At 37.3% G+C, this 15972-nt stretch overlaps 1 protein-coding gene across 1 annotated transcript in view; it reads left to right on the top strand.

Moving 5' to 3' along the window:
• The window catches only part of LOC150093330 (uncharacterized), a 106005-nt gene that overhangs the window by 1795 nt on the left and 88238 nt on the right, over positions 1-15972 (top strand). The window lies entirely within an intron of this gene.

Raw genomic sequence — 15972 nt, 5'->3', positions numbered from 1 at the left:
TGGAACAGCAGGAAAGTAGGATAGGAGAGCTTGTGAAGAGAATGAGAGAGAAGGAACACAAATGGGGAGTGGATAGAAAGACTGTGTTTGAAGTTTAGATGTTCTTATGTTCTACCATAATAAGATCCAAATAATTTAATATCATTTGTAGCACACCTCTTCTCCTATCCTGTTTATTATTCCTAAAAGTACTGTACCCTTTACACTCAATACCAGTTTTTATATCTGCATCCAATAGCAGTGTTTGTTGCCTTAGTGATTATGTTATGCCTCAAATTGTAGGTATTAACGAACACTACCCTTTTGTTTCTGATACTCCTGGCATTCATATGTATACTTATCTACATGCCTTTTTGTATATAGACTTGTATTCTATATATCCAGTTGGCCAACTTTAAGATCTCTATTCATATCTGATGTCAAACTTGCTCTTTGCTTTATATAGATGATGTTGTTGTCCTAAAGACATCTAGTGCAAGTCTCCAGGATTCACTAACTAAATTGAATAACAGCTGTAACAAATTTTGCATGAAAATCAGCAATAAAAAGACCAAAACTATGCAAATAGGAAAGGGCATAGAAAACTTCAGCTGCATTCTGAATGGAGATCCTATATAATAAGTAAAATATTTGAGCTTAGGCACAGTTTTTAGTGAAGATAGCAGGTTAAATCTGGAAATAGACAATAGAATAAGCAAAGCTAGTATGTTGGGTAGCCAGCTGAATAAATTTATATGGAATAAGAGAGAAATTAGTCAAAACATCAACCTAGCAGTATACAAGACAATGTTTAAACCAGTATTATGTTATGGATTTGAGAGTTGGGTTAGAAATGAAGCACTTGATCATAGACTAGAGACCACAGATGAGGGTTCTGAGAAAAATTAGGGGGTGAGCTGTTGGCATCAATTGCAGAATTATATTAAAAATGAAGATATTAGAAAGGAACTTGACATTATTAGCGTTCAAGAATGCGTTAGCAGAGCTAATTTAAGGTGGTATGGCCACTTAAATAAAATGGGTGAAGAAAGGTTGCTGATATGAGATTAATAATGTAAACTTAATGATGTAGTGCTGTCATACTGACATGAACACACCTTCGGGGTTTGTATTGGGAAATTTATGATGATGACTTTCCTCGTAGTTCCACATACACCCTTTCTTAACTGAAGATTCCACATTTCATAACCTCCCAAGTCAAAACTGCATGAACACTCTTTCCAACCAGAGACAACGTAGTAATCTTGTTATGGACAGATCTCATGACCAGACCCAACACTCATACCCAATTCAAATCTGTTATATGCTCTTTGAAGCAATTATCATTTAGGTGTATGAATAACATTTCTTTCCTACCATGTGATCACATTCCACCATAATTCGATCTGTACTCATTGTGTTAATTTGCTGATATGTCTCCTACATCATCGCTGGCATATATTATTATTATGATTATTATTATAATAAGGGCACCTCCATGGAATCCGAAGAATCATTGTGGGAGATCCAATCTATCATACCTTTCCTTGAACCCATTAACAGACAAAGCACTCACAACTGACTGTGGCAACCTTTTCCTTTAGTGTTACATGGTGATCAGCATTAATTTCACACAAATTACAGACTACAACCGTGTTAGAAATAATTATTTTAATTTCCCAATGTTTTGAGCTTCATAATAAGATCATCATCGGGGTATACAACATATATATATATATACAGAGACAAACTATATTACATTTCACATAGTATGCTAAAGAGACAATGATTTGATCAATGGTTATTTTGCAGATGATACCTTAATATGAAGATCGAAACATTGGGAAATTAAAATAATTATTTCTAACATGGTTGTAGTCTAAATAATTGTCTGAAATGAATGACTGTGCAACCCATTCCACTCATTCACCACTCTCCATGCAAAAAATCTAGTCATCACACACCCTTACTGACCAAACTTTTATTCAACTTATAGGGATGACCCTTGTTCTGGTCCCTCTAGCCAAGTGCTGAAATATATCCCCTGCATCTATCCTATAAATTCCTTTAGGAAACTTAAATGTTTCTATTATATCCCCTCTTTTTCTCCTATCAACCAACTTCTGCAATCTACACACCTTCAGTCTATCCTCGTAGGTAATACTCCACAGGCCACTCGCCTCTGAATCCTCTCCACAGCTTCCTCGTCACCAAGAAACCCAGGAGGACCAGACTTGAGCACAGTAATCCAGATGTGAGTGTATCAAGGCCTTATAAAGAGGAATTACAACTTCCTTATCTCTACTTGTTAATGTGTTCTTCACTAGCCAAGTAATCTTATGGGCTACCTTAGCAATATGGCCTCAAAATTTTTACCCTCTGTTTACCACCACTCCTAAATCTCTACTTTCATCTATTTCCTGGAGTACAGTGCCATCAATGTGATACATGGCTTGTAATCTGTTTATCCATAATGCATAACTTTATATTTCTCGACATTAAACTGAAACGCATTAAATTTTGTACATACTGCCAGCCCTATTTAAATTGTCTTGCAAGCTCTTCACATTCCCTTGATTAACTATTACTCTTCCTAATTTCACATCATCAGCAAACAACTGATATTTTCTTTCAGGTTATTTCCTATATCATTTATTTCCTATGACATTGTCTGTGGATTGCAAGGGGATATTCATTTGTTTTCGGATGATGGAAGCTGGGAAGGTTATTAGTAATAGTGCAGATGTGGTAGCCTTGCAAGAGGATTTGAATAAGCTAGATAGATGGGCAAATGAATGGGGTGTCAATTTAATGCAGCAAAATGTAAGGTCTTGAGGTTTGGGACAGTGCATACTCTATTTGAGGAGTTAAACTGGAGGAAGTAGGAGAGACAAGAGATCTGGGTTTGATGATTGATAGAAACCTGAAATTTAGGGGACATATTGCAAAGGTAGTGAAGGTAACACAGAGGATTGCTGCAATAATGAGAAGGACACTGACCTGCAAAGATAAAATGGTTATCATTCTGTTGTATAAGACTGATCAGACCACACTTAGAACTGTTCTCAGATCTGGTCCCCAGGATTTAAGGGGATAAATTAACTGTGGAAAGGGTACAAAGGCAGATAACAAAGATGGTGTCGGGACTGTACAATGTTCGTTATGAGGATTGGCTGAGAGAGTGTGGACTGCAGAGTTTAGTGGATAGAAGGAGGGGTGATATGATTGAGACTTTTAAACTATTGAGAAGTGGTTACAGGGTTGACAGTGGCAAGTTCTTTAGCTTGGTTGAACAGTGGGAAGGAGTCATGACAAGGGGCCATCCCTGGAAGTTATGGAAATTTATGAAAGGAAACTGTGAGAAAGAGGGTGCGGAGTGGTTTCTTTGCATGGAAGGTGGTTGAACCATGGAATGCATTGCCTGATGGAGTGGTGAGAGCAAGAACGGTCAATGCATTTAAGGAGTGGTATGATAGACTTTGTGTTTCTTAGAAAGGACCTCCCACGAGTCTTTTGACTCCATGGTGGCATGAATAATGATGATAATAATAATTTATGTACAAATTAAACAGCAGTGGTCCCAGCACTATACCTTGTGGCACACCACTACTCACCTGTTTTCACATCGATTTGGCACGTCCATATACTACTTTTTGATATCTGTCCAGCTGCCACCCACTTATCCATCCCTATTTGTTCTAATTTGCATAACAGTGTTCCATTTGGTATTCTAAATGCCTTCACAAAATTCATCAAAATCATCATGTAGCCATTTCCTTTATTCAATTCAGTGTTACTCTATTATAAAAAGTCAGTAAATTACTGAGTCATGACTGACCCTTCATGAAGTCATGTTGACTCTCATACAGTATCATATTTTTATCATAATAGGGGTGTAATCTAACTCGCCTCCTCGTGGTGCACCCTGGGTAATGCTAATTGAGCTAGAGCGATTTGGCAGCCAGTCTAACACTTAGTTCTCTTGGCTCAGGCATGCAGTCAAACAATACTGATTTTTCTAATTTTATTGATGATGCTGACAAAAAACTGGGATTTAGCCTTAAGATATGTCAACTGAATATCGAGGGAATTAACAGAGCAAAATGTGACTATCTCTGCAAAATACTACAAGAAAATAACATTGACGTTATGCTTCTTCAAGAAACACATGCTGAAAACAAAGACGACCTTAATAGAAGAGGAAAAATAACTGGTTACACTCTGATTGGTGCTACATACCACCGGAATTATGGCATTACAACATATATCAAGGATGATATAGAAAATGCTTCTATCCTGACAATGAGATGTGATCACGATACCCATCTTGTGAGTGTGAAAATTCACAACATAACAATAGTCAATGTCTATAAACCTTTAACATCATGGTCTATAGATGTGATACCTACTTATCAACATCCAACAGTATGGATTGGTGATTTTAATAGCCATCATGAAGAATGGAAGTACCATGATAACAATGACTGCGGGACTACCCTTGTTCAATGGGCAGAAATAAATAATATACACCTTGTATTTGATGCCAAAGATAGAAACACCTTTAGATGATCAGCATGGCAAACAGAGTCTAATCCAGACTTATGTTTTGTTTCAATAAACACAGAAGGGCAAACATTACCAGCAAAACGATATGTACTTTCTAACTTCCCACACAGTCAACATCGACCGGTGTTACTGGAAATTGGTATGACACTACCTATAGCAAGATCCTTTCCACGACCGTGTTGGAATTTTAAAAAAGCAAATTGGAGAAATTTTGCGAATGAATTGGATAAATGTGTTCTGTGGATACCTGTTAGAGTTGCAGAGTACAAGAGATTTGTAGGAGCAGTCATTCCATCTCTGGATGGAATGAAGAGAGTGAACATCTCTACAGAGAGTTCCTGAAAAGTGAAGATCCTGAAATAGCAGATGAATTACTACATAGCCTGAACTCATCTCGAAAACAAAATGTATTGATACGGTTGAAAACCTTGACTTCAAACGATCAAGTAGAAAAGCTTGGAATCTTCTCCAACAATTATCCACAACTAATCTACCTAAAAGAAAAAGCACAATCATCTCCCCTGAGAAAATAGCTAATAAAATCGTTAATATATCAAGGGCACCTAGGGACCATGAACATACCAAGAAAGTTAAGAAAGAACTTAGAGCTTTAAAAATAAATGCCCCTGCTTTCTCACAATATGCCTCAATCTTCACTATAGATGAAGCAAAAGCCATCATAAACGATATCAAAGCAGGCAAGGCCCCAGGCTTCGATGGTGTCCATCCTGAATTTCTGATTAATAGAGGGCCAAATACTATAAAATGGCTCTGTGAATTCTTTTCTGATATATTATTGACAGGCCAACTACCTAGATAGTTTATGAAGTCAAAAATAGTTGCTATTCTTAAACCTGGAAAACCACCCCAGGAGGCAAAAAGTTACAGACCTATTGCTTTATTGAGTTGCACCTATAAAATGTTAGGACGCCTTCTGTACAACAGATTGTCCACACCAATTATGCAGCATGTCCCGGTTGAACAAGCTGGTTTTAGAGAAAAACGTGGTTGCTGTGATCAATTGCTCGCTTTAACATCATACATAGAAGCTGGATTTCAGAAGTAAGATAAAACATCAGCTGTCTTCTTGGACCTAACAGCATCCTATGATACAGTATGGCGTGAAGGTCTTATATACAAATTCTTAGCATTGTCCCATGTAAACGGACTGCACACTTAATTTCCTCCATGATCTCTGAACGTTTCTTTCAAGTTATATTAGGAAATAAAATGTCCCGACAACGAAAACTTAATAATGGCCAGTATTGGCACCCTTACTTTATAACCTATATACATATGACTTGCCTGCTACCATCCCACGCAAGTTCTGTTATGCTGATGACACTGTAATTGCCATTCGACACAAAAACATGAGTCAGGCTGAAGACGTACTTACAAAAGATCTGAAAACTATAGGTGAATATTATAAATAATGGAGGCTCCAGCTCTATCCAGACAAAACAGAAGTATCAAGCTTTCACCTTAATAATCACATGGCAGATATCACTTTACATATCTTCTTTGAAGGATATTGACTACGACACAATAAGTTTCCAAAGTACTTGGGCGTTACCCTGGACCGCACGCTCTCTTACAAGCAACACCTAACAAACGTTTTTGCTAAGTTAAGAACCTATAACAACATAATACAAAAACTAATAGGCACGACATGGGGAGCAACAGCCGATAATCTGCGGATTACTGCTCTTGGTCTAGTTTTCTCTGTAGCCGAATATTGCTCACCAGTGTGGCTAAATAGCACACATGTTAAACTTGTTGGTAGCCAACTAAATAATAAAATGAGACTGATTTCTGGCACAATTAAATCAATGTGCCCACACACTGGCTTCCAGCTCTTAGTAACATTGTTCCACTGAATCTGCGCAGGACTAAGGCTCTCTTACAGGAGTATAAGAAAATCTTGGAGAACACAACCCTACCAATACATTTAGATTTCCCAGACTTAAGTGTACGACGATTGAGATCAAGACATCCACCACTACAATTAGCCCAACTACTACTACATTCTAACTTTGACTTGAAGCAAAAGTGGCAAGAACAGTGGGAGAGCCATACAGATGACATCACAAAATTTTATCTCAATGAATTACAAGAAAGTTTTGATGCTTGCTCACACCTCCCACGAAAATCCTGGACTCAGCTTAAAAGAATACGAACTGATCATGGTGTATGTGAGGATATGCTTTTTAAATGGGGTAAACGACCATCCCCGCATTGTGATTGTGGAGGTTAGAGACAAACTGTGAACCATATTGTGACTCAGTGTTATCTCAGAGCATATTCAGGAGACAAATTGGACTTTTTAAGTGCTACACCCGAAGCTATGAACTATCTGACCAATATGGATGTAACCTTTTAATTTTATTGGTTTTTAAAATGACTTTTGACTTTTAATTTTATATATTATTAAAGTGTATTGTACTGCATGTTTTGATATTCATACCATACGAATAAATAAATAAATAAATATTTTTATCTACCCATTCTTGAATTCTCTTTTTTTACCAATTTTTCTAGTACTTTTACCACCATGCCTGTGTTGCTGATTGGTCTATAATTTGCTACTGTAGTCTTAGAACCTGCCTTAGAACAAAATTATTCCTTATACAAAGGAATAATTTTGCCTTTTTTCCACTTCCTTGGAACTCTAACAGAGCTGAGGCTGAAATTAAACAGTTTAGTCAAAGGCATTTCCAGTTCCCTTGCACATTCTTGCAAACCTTAGCTGATATTCCATCTAATCCCACAGCTCTATTTACATTGAGATTCTGCAATATCCTAAGAACCACCAATTTATCCACCTCCCACATTAGTGTCTGTCACATAGGTTAAACCAATAACCTCACTAGGAAGATATATGCTTGCGAAGTGGTCACTCAGTAACTCGACTATTTTATGTGCTTCTGCCTCCTCATGGCCATCATCACTCATTAAGGTTAATCTTCTATAGTCATTCTTCCTCTTATTTGCCACATAATGAAAGAAGTGTTTAGGATTTCCTTTCGCCTGTTCGGCTAAATTCTTCACATTATCTGATTTTGCCTTCTTTGCCATGCTTGTCACCTTTCTTGCCTGAGATTTGTACTGTTCATGAATTTACTGGTCACCTTTCTTTTTATATATCCTCCCTAGCATTTTCGCATTTTCTTCTTGTGCAGCTCATGCTTAATGATATTACTCATCCATCTAACTCCTACCTGATTAACCGTCCTTACTCTAGGTCAGTGTTTCCCAACCTGTGGGATAGTTTTTTTTCATTAAACTTTATCTTATCATGTTGTTCACACCTGGCCTAATTGATATGTTCATATTCTTCCGAATATCTCCATTTATAACAGTATTGCATTGTCATAAATGACACATTTAGTGTTGTATAATTGTAATTTATTACTTCAACTTTATGATATGTAAAATATAAAAAATTTCCATTTTGGATTTTATGTGGGCAGCAGTGAATTAACATTCGCTACAGGGAGTCTGCACTTTAAAAAGGTTGGGAAACACTGCTCTAGGTACACAATTTAATACTACTTCCTCTAGGTCAGGGGTCAGCAAACTGCGGCTCGCGAGCCACCTGCGGCTCTTTGGGTACGTACATGTGGCTCTGAAGGGAAAATGAAAATAAAACTATTTTAGTTAAGGGATATTGCATCCCATATTGTTTCTTAGCCGAATAAGAAACTCAAAGAGTTTCATGCCAAATATAGAAACTGTATAAAGTTCGGCAATTCCAAGTGTAAGCAAATACCTGGATAGTAGCACCTGACCCATTTGGTAGTGCAAACTGAGGCAACTCATAGAAAGGGTGGAGCAAGCTTCGATCACTATTCTTGGTATTTACCCGTAATGTGAACTTAGCTCCTAGAAGGTTCTGTTCGCTTCAAACTTGGTATTAACTAGGTCTACCTGCTCACTGATGAGACCTCAATAAAGGTTGAAACCGGTCTGGGTAGTGGCCTTCTCTCATAATGTAGAACAGTAATGCAGCTCCTAGGAGCTAAGTTCACATTATGGGTAAATACCAAGAATAGTGATCGGAGCTTGCTCCACCCTTTCTATGAGTTGCCTCAGTTTGCAACACCAAATGGGTCAGGTGCTGCTATCCAGGTATTTGCTTATGCTTGGAATCGCCGAACTTTATATAGTTTCTATTTTCAGCATGATACTCTTTGAGTTTCTTATTCGGCTAAGAAACAATATGGGATGCAATATCCCTTACGTTAAATAAGTTCATGTTGCCGAATTGAAGCCTTTGGCTCTTCATATAATTAATAAACTATTTTAGTTTCATTTATAAAATTTTTAAAGGATTTTATTCACATAATGGTGATTTCATTTGTTTTATAGGGCTCGCAAAACTTCGTGGCACTAAGATGCCACGAAGTTTGGTACTGAAATAGAAGAACTGGAAAAAGAAAAATGCAGTCTGATTTCACAGTGCAAGCAGGCTGCAATAAAAGAACTAAACTACAGAAGGCAGACTCAATGATTTTCAATACTTTGAATAGTTTTCCAGACTCATATCATATCATGAGTTGAAAAAAATTTGCATTTGGTGTTCTCAGTATCTTCAGGTCTACATATTTATGTGAGCAATTGTTTTCTAACATGGATTTCATTAAATGTAAATTGAGAAGCCATATTACTGATGCCAACTTGGATTCATGCCTTAAATTAAAAACGAATAGTTACAAACTGGACATACAAAAACTTTGTAAGGAAATGCAAGCTCATTGCTCACACTGATTAAAACCATTCTTCATTTAATAAAGATATAATTAATATTATAACTTGTTATATATTACTATAAATTTACTATAATATTACTTTAAATTTTCCTTATTTGTAAAAATATATTTATGGCTCTCGAATAATTTTTAAATTGTTGTGAGGAACAGGTTTGGCTCTTCCGTCTCAAAAGTTTACTGACCCCTGTTCTAGGTGATCCTTAACTATATCCCATGCACTACTAAAATTCTTAACTTTCAGTGTTTTATGCCATTGTACAGATTTAAGCTTCTTCCTAAGCATGTCATAATCACCTGCCTTATAGTTCCACAAATATCCCTTCTTGATAGTAGTAGCGCACTCAAGATTTAATCTTGGTGGGGGTCGACGATTTGAGAATACACACTATGCATCACATATGACCTACAACTGAGCATCTGCAATGATTGCTAATTTGTAAGTAGTATACAAATAGAAGATGTGAGACAACATAAATAAAAAAAAAAAAAAAAGAATTTTAATTAGGAAAAGATTTTTGGAAATTTTTCTAGTGTTTTTTTTTTTCTTTTTCTTTGGGGGGGGGCTAGGGCCCCTTGACCTTCTCTCTGAGTGCACTACTGCTTGATAGAATATTCTTATGTTTCATGTTTTACAATTTCCCAAGTCAAGATGGCATGGTCACTTTCACCAATTGGAGGCGATGTCAACTTGGTTATGCATAGCTCTTCTTATCTTTTGACCTGGTCCAATACTCTCCCACCCCTATTCCCCTCCATCACATGCTGCCTTAAGTAATTATCTCTGAGCAGGTGTATAAATTCTATTTCCTTTCTGCCTAATTTGGCAATGCATGTCTTTCAGATCATCTGTGGAACTCCCTGGCTTGTAGCAACAACCAACTGTATATTTTGTCTTACTGGTCTTAATCTCGCACCAGATTGCTTCAAATGAACAGCCACCCTCCTGCCTGTCTCCTGTTCTTTTTGGTTGCAATTCATTTGCTATAATCATCAGTACTCTTCCCCCATCCTATCTTCTCTATCTTCCCCGAAAATATTAAACCTTTCACATACATTCCCTTTAACTACATCATCTACTGTTAGTCAAGTCTCACTATACTCCTATAACTTTTGGCGAGGTTGCACTGATGCCAAAAACTCCTCCATCTTGTTCCTGATACTTCTGGCATTAGTATACAGAAACACCAACATCCTTTTATTCCCCCACCCACCTTTACTTCTTGAATTGATTATCCTATTCAATAATTTTTCTTGGGAGATTAGATTCCTCACTTGGTCATTCTCACACTCACTTGCTTCATAGGTGTCTTGACACAAACTCATTTGCTTCCACCCTAATTGCTTAAGTTTCCCTGAATTTGCACATCAGCATGCTCGGTGAACAAAGCTCTCTTCCAGACGCCTAACACCAAAACCATTCAGATGCAGTCCATCTGCATTGTACAACAGAGACCACAGATCCACAAATTCACATCATTCCTTTTGCACAATCTACACATAGACTCACTGGCTATCAATACCCTCCTCCTCAGTTCACCTCTATCATAGCATGGTAGGAGACTTACAATCTTCACCTTCTCGCTCTTCAGTTTTTGTCTCTTCTAACAACTCCTTTACATCCTTTCTCATAGAATACTTGTCGTCTCTCAAATCATTGGTACCAACCAAGACAATCATTTCCTTCTACTTACCTTTTTGCATCCAGATAGCATGGCTAATATCATGAATTTTTGCTCTAGGGAAACATGATTTTGTCATACCTTCATTAAGTATTCCCCTGATTATTGAGTCTCCATACATAATTTTCTCCTTAACGTTTTGTTTGTTTGTTTGTTCAGTCAGTCTTTATTATTCTTTCAGATCACCTGCTTCTTTCTTTCTTCAGCCCTGCTTAACTCTTGCCACTTCTGCATTTTTTTCAATTTCATGCTTTGTCCTATGAAGGATAACATTTAAGTGCACTATTTCTTTATCGATATCCATTTCGTTCTTCTCTTTTTCCATGGCTGCATGTTCGACATTGTTAACATCATTTTCCATCTTATCATTGGTATTTGTTGCATTTTTTTCACCGAACAGACACTCACTTTTAAAGCACTTAATACATATTTTCTCTCCAATTTCAATTTCCTCCTACATATTCTTCAATTTTCTTGACGCATAAATTTCGCATGTAGTGCACTGAATAATATTCCACAAATTCAAATCACCGGCGATAATATCATCCTAGATTGTCTTAATTGAACTGCTACCCACACCCCTGTCTCCTACTCTTTTAACTGCAATTCAACTGCTATCACCAGCAGTCGCGACTCATGGCTTGAAATCATGGGGGGGTGCTGCAACTTTCGAAATATACATACACACTGTAAGTACAGTGTATACAGGTTTGGATAAAATATCAAAATTATGGTAAAAATTAAAAAAAAAAACTTAAACAAGAAAAAATATTGTTTATTATCGATAAAATTATACAGTTTGGTATAATTCAAAAGTACCTGAAAACAAAATATTCTTCTTGTTTTTTCATGAAAAAATATTCTTTATTATCGATAAAATTATACGGTTTAATATAATGAGAAATTACTTAAAAATTACTATAACAAATGTTATATCTTTAATTGTAATGTCCAGATATTTAAAGAGATGGAGTAAGCACAATAAGCACTACAAACACTCTACTACTGGTGCATACTGCATATAAACAACAATGGAACTGCATGACGGACAGTGCCGCATTACACTAATAGCTCGCACCTCACTATTATGTGCATATGCTTGTGCGCGTAGCAATATGACACTGTGTGAAAACACAGTGCTGCTATCGTCCTTCGCCCTCCAAGTGCTACAAGATGGATTATTATTTTTTTTTTTTTACAAAATAAGATAATTGTATAGGATTGTTGATGATAATATTAAATATTACAAGCAAATTTAAATAAATTAATAAATATATTTATATATCAAGAAAAATTGGGGGTGCTGCAGTTCTGCAGTGCCTATGTACGAGCCACCCCTGATCTCCACTACCTTTCTACTCTTGTTGGAGGCTTGATGAAGTAGAACAGCATAGGAAAGGATCAAAGACACTATTTAATTCTTTCATTATTTCATCTCTTATGTCTTCAGGGAGTAAAATATAAATCTGCAACACACACACACACAGGCAACATTGAACTAAGTGAAGCATGCAGACAAAATGCTAGTCCCAACTAGGTGGGTTACCCTCTTTGGCTGAAAGCCTCTGTTGTAAACTGGGATTCCAAATGATTGGTTGCAAAATATTTTGGGAAGTATTTCATGCACCCATATTCAGATTACACTGATTTCTGAGGGTAGTTGAAGATTATAATGACAGTGTCTTTTCTAAACTTTCTGTGATGAAGGAGCATGGTGTTTTTTTTCTAATTGATTTTATGAGTTGTATCTAAAACATAGTCTGCAGGACTGGTTGGCCATAGTCATGATTGCATATGTTTTTTTATGTTCTGTGCACATGGTGGCTGATCTTCCCATTTGTCCATAGTAAGTCAACTTTCCAGAACAAGAAACTATATACCAGCAATCGAGAGAGGAGGGAGTTGATTCTTGGTGGAATGGATATGGGTGCCGGTTTCAAGTAGGACTTGAAATCTCTGCAGAGGTTGCATTTCTTAAAAATTCAGGCTATTTTTTCTAATGTGCTTCAGACCTAGGGAATGATGATAGCATTAATGAAATCCTGTGAAGGGAAGGTCGTGGATTTTTTTGAGTGGTGGTGAAGGATTGAGTCTTTATTTTTATTCTGTAGCAATTGTAGCCATTAGATAGTAAGCTGTGGTGTGTGTGTGTATGTATGAGTGATGAATTGTGTTGTAAGAGATGCCTCATTGGAACAAAGATTGTAGGTTCTGTTGGTTATTTTTTGATACCATATTGTTGTGAGGGAGATGATGAGAAACTTTGTGAATATTATCTGCCTGTATGAATTGGTTTCCTGCATACTGTTTGGCAGGCTAGACTATTGTTTGTTCCCTTTTCCATCATAAATCGGATTCTAGGATCTACACTGTTCTGTGGATAAAGTAAAGAGTAACGTGCCTATACTTTAGCCATGAAGCCAAATAAGAGAACATATATGTTCTCTTATTTGGTTTCATGTTAGGTTTGAAGGGATACCACATAGTGGTTCCTGATGTCTGTTCGTAAATTTTGTTTTTCCGTGAGAAAGACAATCTCCTAACAGGTTTTTGTTTCCACTAAGGACTTGGCAAGCATGACTGGTCAGTCAGGTCTTGCAGCCCAGGCTTTAAATCCTATTCTTAGAAGCAGTTGGGAAAAGAACTACCATGCTGCACTGTAGCAAGTTTAGACAAGAAAGACTGTTTTAAGAATCTACAGCTACTTTCAGAAATCAGCCTAATCTGAATAAATATGAATGCATGGAACTTTCCAAAAGATTGGAAATACTAATACTTCAAAATCCAGATTTACATTGGATACTAGTGGCTTTGCAGTTTGAAACCATATGCCTGGGGATGGAGTGTCTTAGGTTCGATTCCTGTTGGTGACATGAGGAGCTTAAGGATCTTCCTCAGCCATAGGCAAGTTAGCCGGTCTTGAGCATGGACAGCAGGGTTTTTTACATCTGCTCCACCAGTTTATGTGGGGTTTTTCATCTTGCAAACAGGCCGCCTTGTGAACACACATGGATCTATAGTCATAAATATAAATACTTAATCCCCCATGAGGGGGCTTAACTCGCCCCCAATAGGGACTGGGGAGAAAAGGAGGAAACTCCATATGAATGAATAAATAAACCAACTTATATGTCTCAATAATGTCTCCTTTCTTCCTTCTGTCCACTAGGCTCTGTAATTTGCATTCTCTCAGTCTGTCCTCACATTCCAGAGATCAGAAACCAACTTAATCAATTGTCTTTGAACCCTCTACAACAATCCATATGCCACCTGTTCAAAGTGTCTTGTACAGTGGAATTAAGGCATCCTTATTTATCAATTAAGCAATGAAGTAGTGTTCTCTGCTTCATTGCCATAATCTACTGCGTTGTCCTCACAATTTTAGCAAAATGTCCACGAAATTTCCAGTCCCAATCCACCATAACCCCAAATCCTTCTTCTCCACCACCATCTCCTTTAAAATATCCTCAACAATCTTATACTCTGCAATCCCATCTTTGCTTCCCAAATTTTAAAACCTTACACTTTGCACCATTAAACTGATATCCCCACATACTCGCCCATTCAGTCTATTTAGGTCCTCTTGCAAAGCTACATCTGCTCTACTTCTCATAACTCTCTTCAACTTGGCGTCTTCTGCAAACAACTTTATATCACCATTTAAGCCTTTTCCATCATTTACATTCAAATTAAACAACAATGGTCCCAAAACAGCCCCCTGGGGCATGCCACTATTGACTTTCCTCTTCTGGGATATCACTCCCTGAGAATTTTAGCAAACAGTTGATACCTACCAGACAATCAGTCTTCAATCCACTAATCTGCTATCCAACCCCATCTGTTCCGATATAACTACTAGTTTGTCATGTGGCAATCAATAAAAATCCTTTGCAAAATCTAGATATATCATTGTATATGCATCCTCCTCATCCAATGTATTCGTCACCTTGTTATAATAAGTAAACAGATTCCTAAAATATGATGTTCCTTTAGCAAATCCATGCTGTCCATTAAAGAAAATTCTTCTGCTGTCTACCCAGTTCTAAATCTTCGTCCTCATAGCTTCTCCAACACCTTGACCTCAACTCCAGAATTATAGGCCAATGCCTATAATTTGATGCATTAGTCTTATTATCATCATCATCATTATTATTATTATCAACACCCAACCTCCATGGAGTCAGAGACTCATCATGGGAGGTACTCACTATTGTATGCAATGCTCATCCAACCGCGACTTAAACTGATTCAATGTGTCCATAACACACTCAGGCAGTGCATTCCACTCACCAACCATCCTCCATGCAAAGAACTTGCTTCTCACTCCTTTGGTCACACCCTCCTTATACATTTTCCAGCAATGGCCTTTTGTTCTACTCTCCTCTCCAATTCTATGAAAAATCTCTTCCATGTCTACCTGATAACAATCCCTGCCCAGTTTATATGTCTCAATCATATCCCCCCCCTCTTCCTCCTATTCACGAGGCTCTGCAACTTACATTCTCTCAATCTGTCCTTGTACTCCACATTCCAAAGACCACTGACTACCTTTGTGAATCTTCTCTGTACCCTTTGCAACATATCCTCGTCACCATGAAAGTCCGGCGACCAAATCTGTGCATAATAATCCATATGAGGCGATCACATATAAATGATATGTGATCAAGGCATTATACAATGGAATCATAACCTCTATTTCTGCATGTCAGGGTTCTCCACATCATTGCCATTATTTGATGTGATGTCTTCACAACTTGTGCAATGCAGACCCTGAATTTCAGGTCCTTGTCCACCATCACTCCTAGATCTCTCATCTCCTCTACTTCTGTTAAAGTTTCCCCACCAAGTGTATACTTTGCATCCCATCGTTCCTTACCAAATCTCAAAATCTTACACTTGGCAACATTGAACTGACAGTTCCACTTACCTGCCCATTCATGCAATCTATTCAAATCCTCTTGTAAGGCATTAACATCAGC

This window comes from Typopeltis vanoorti, chromosome 24 (assembly GCF_054136105.1).
Source record: "Typopeltis vanoorti isolate ZY-2024b chromosome 24, IOZ_Tvanoo_1.0, whole genome shotgun sequence".
NCBI classification, from domain to species: domain Eukaryota; kingdom Metazoa; phylum Arthropoda; class Arachnida; order Uropygi; family Thelyphonidae; genus Typopeltis; species Typopeltis vanoorti.
The sequence above is the reverse complement of the archived record's forward strand: the minus strand, read 5'-3'. Positions and strand labels throughout refer to the sequence as shown.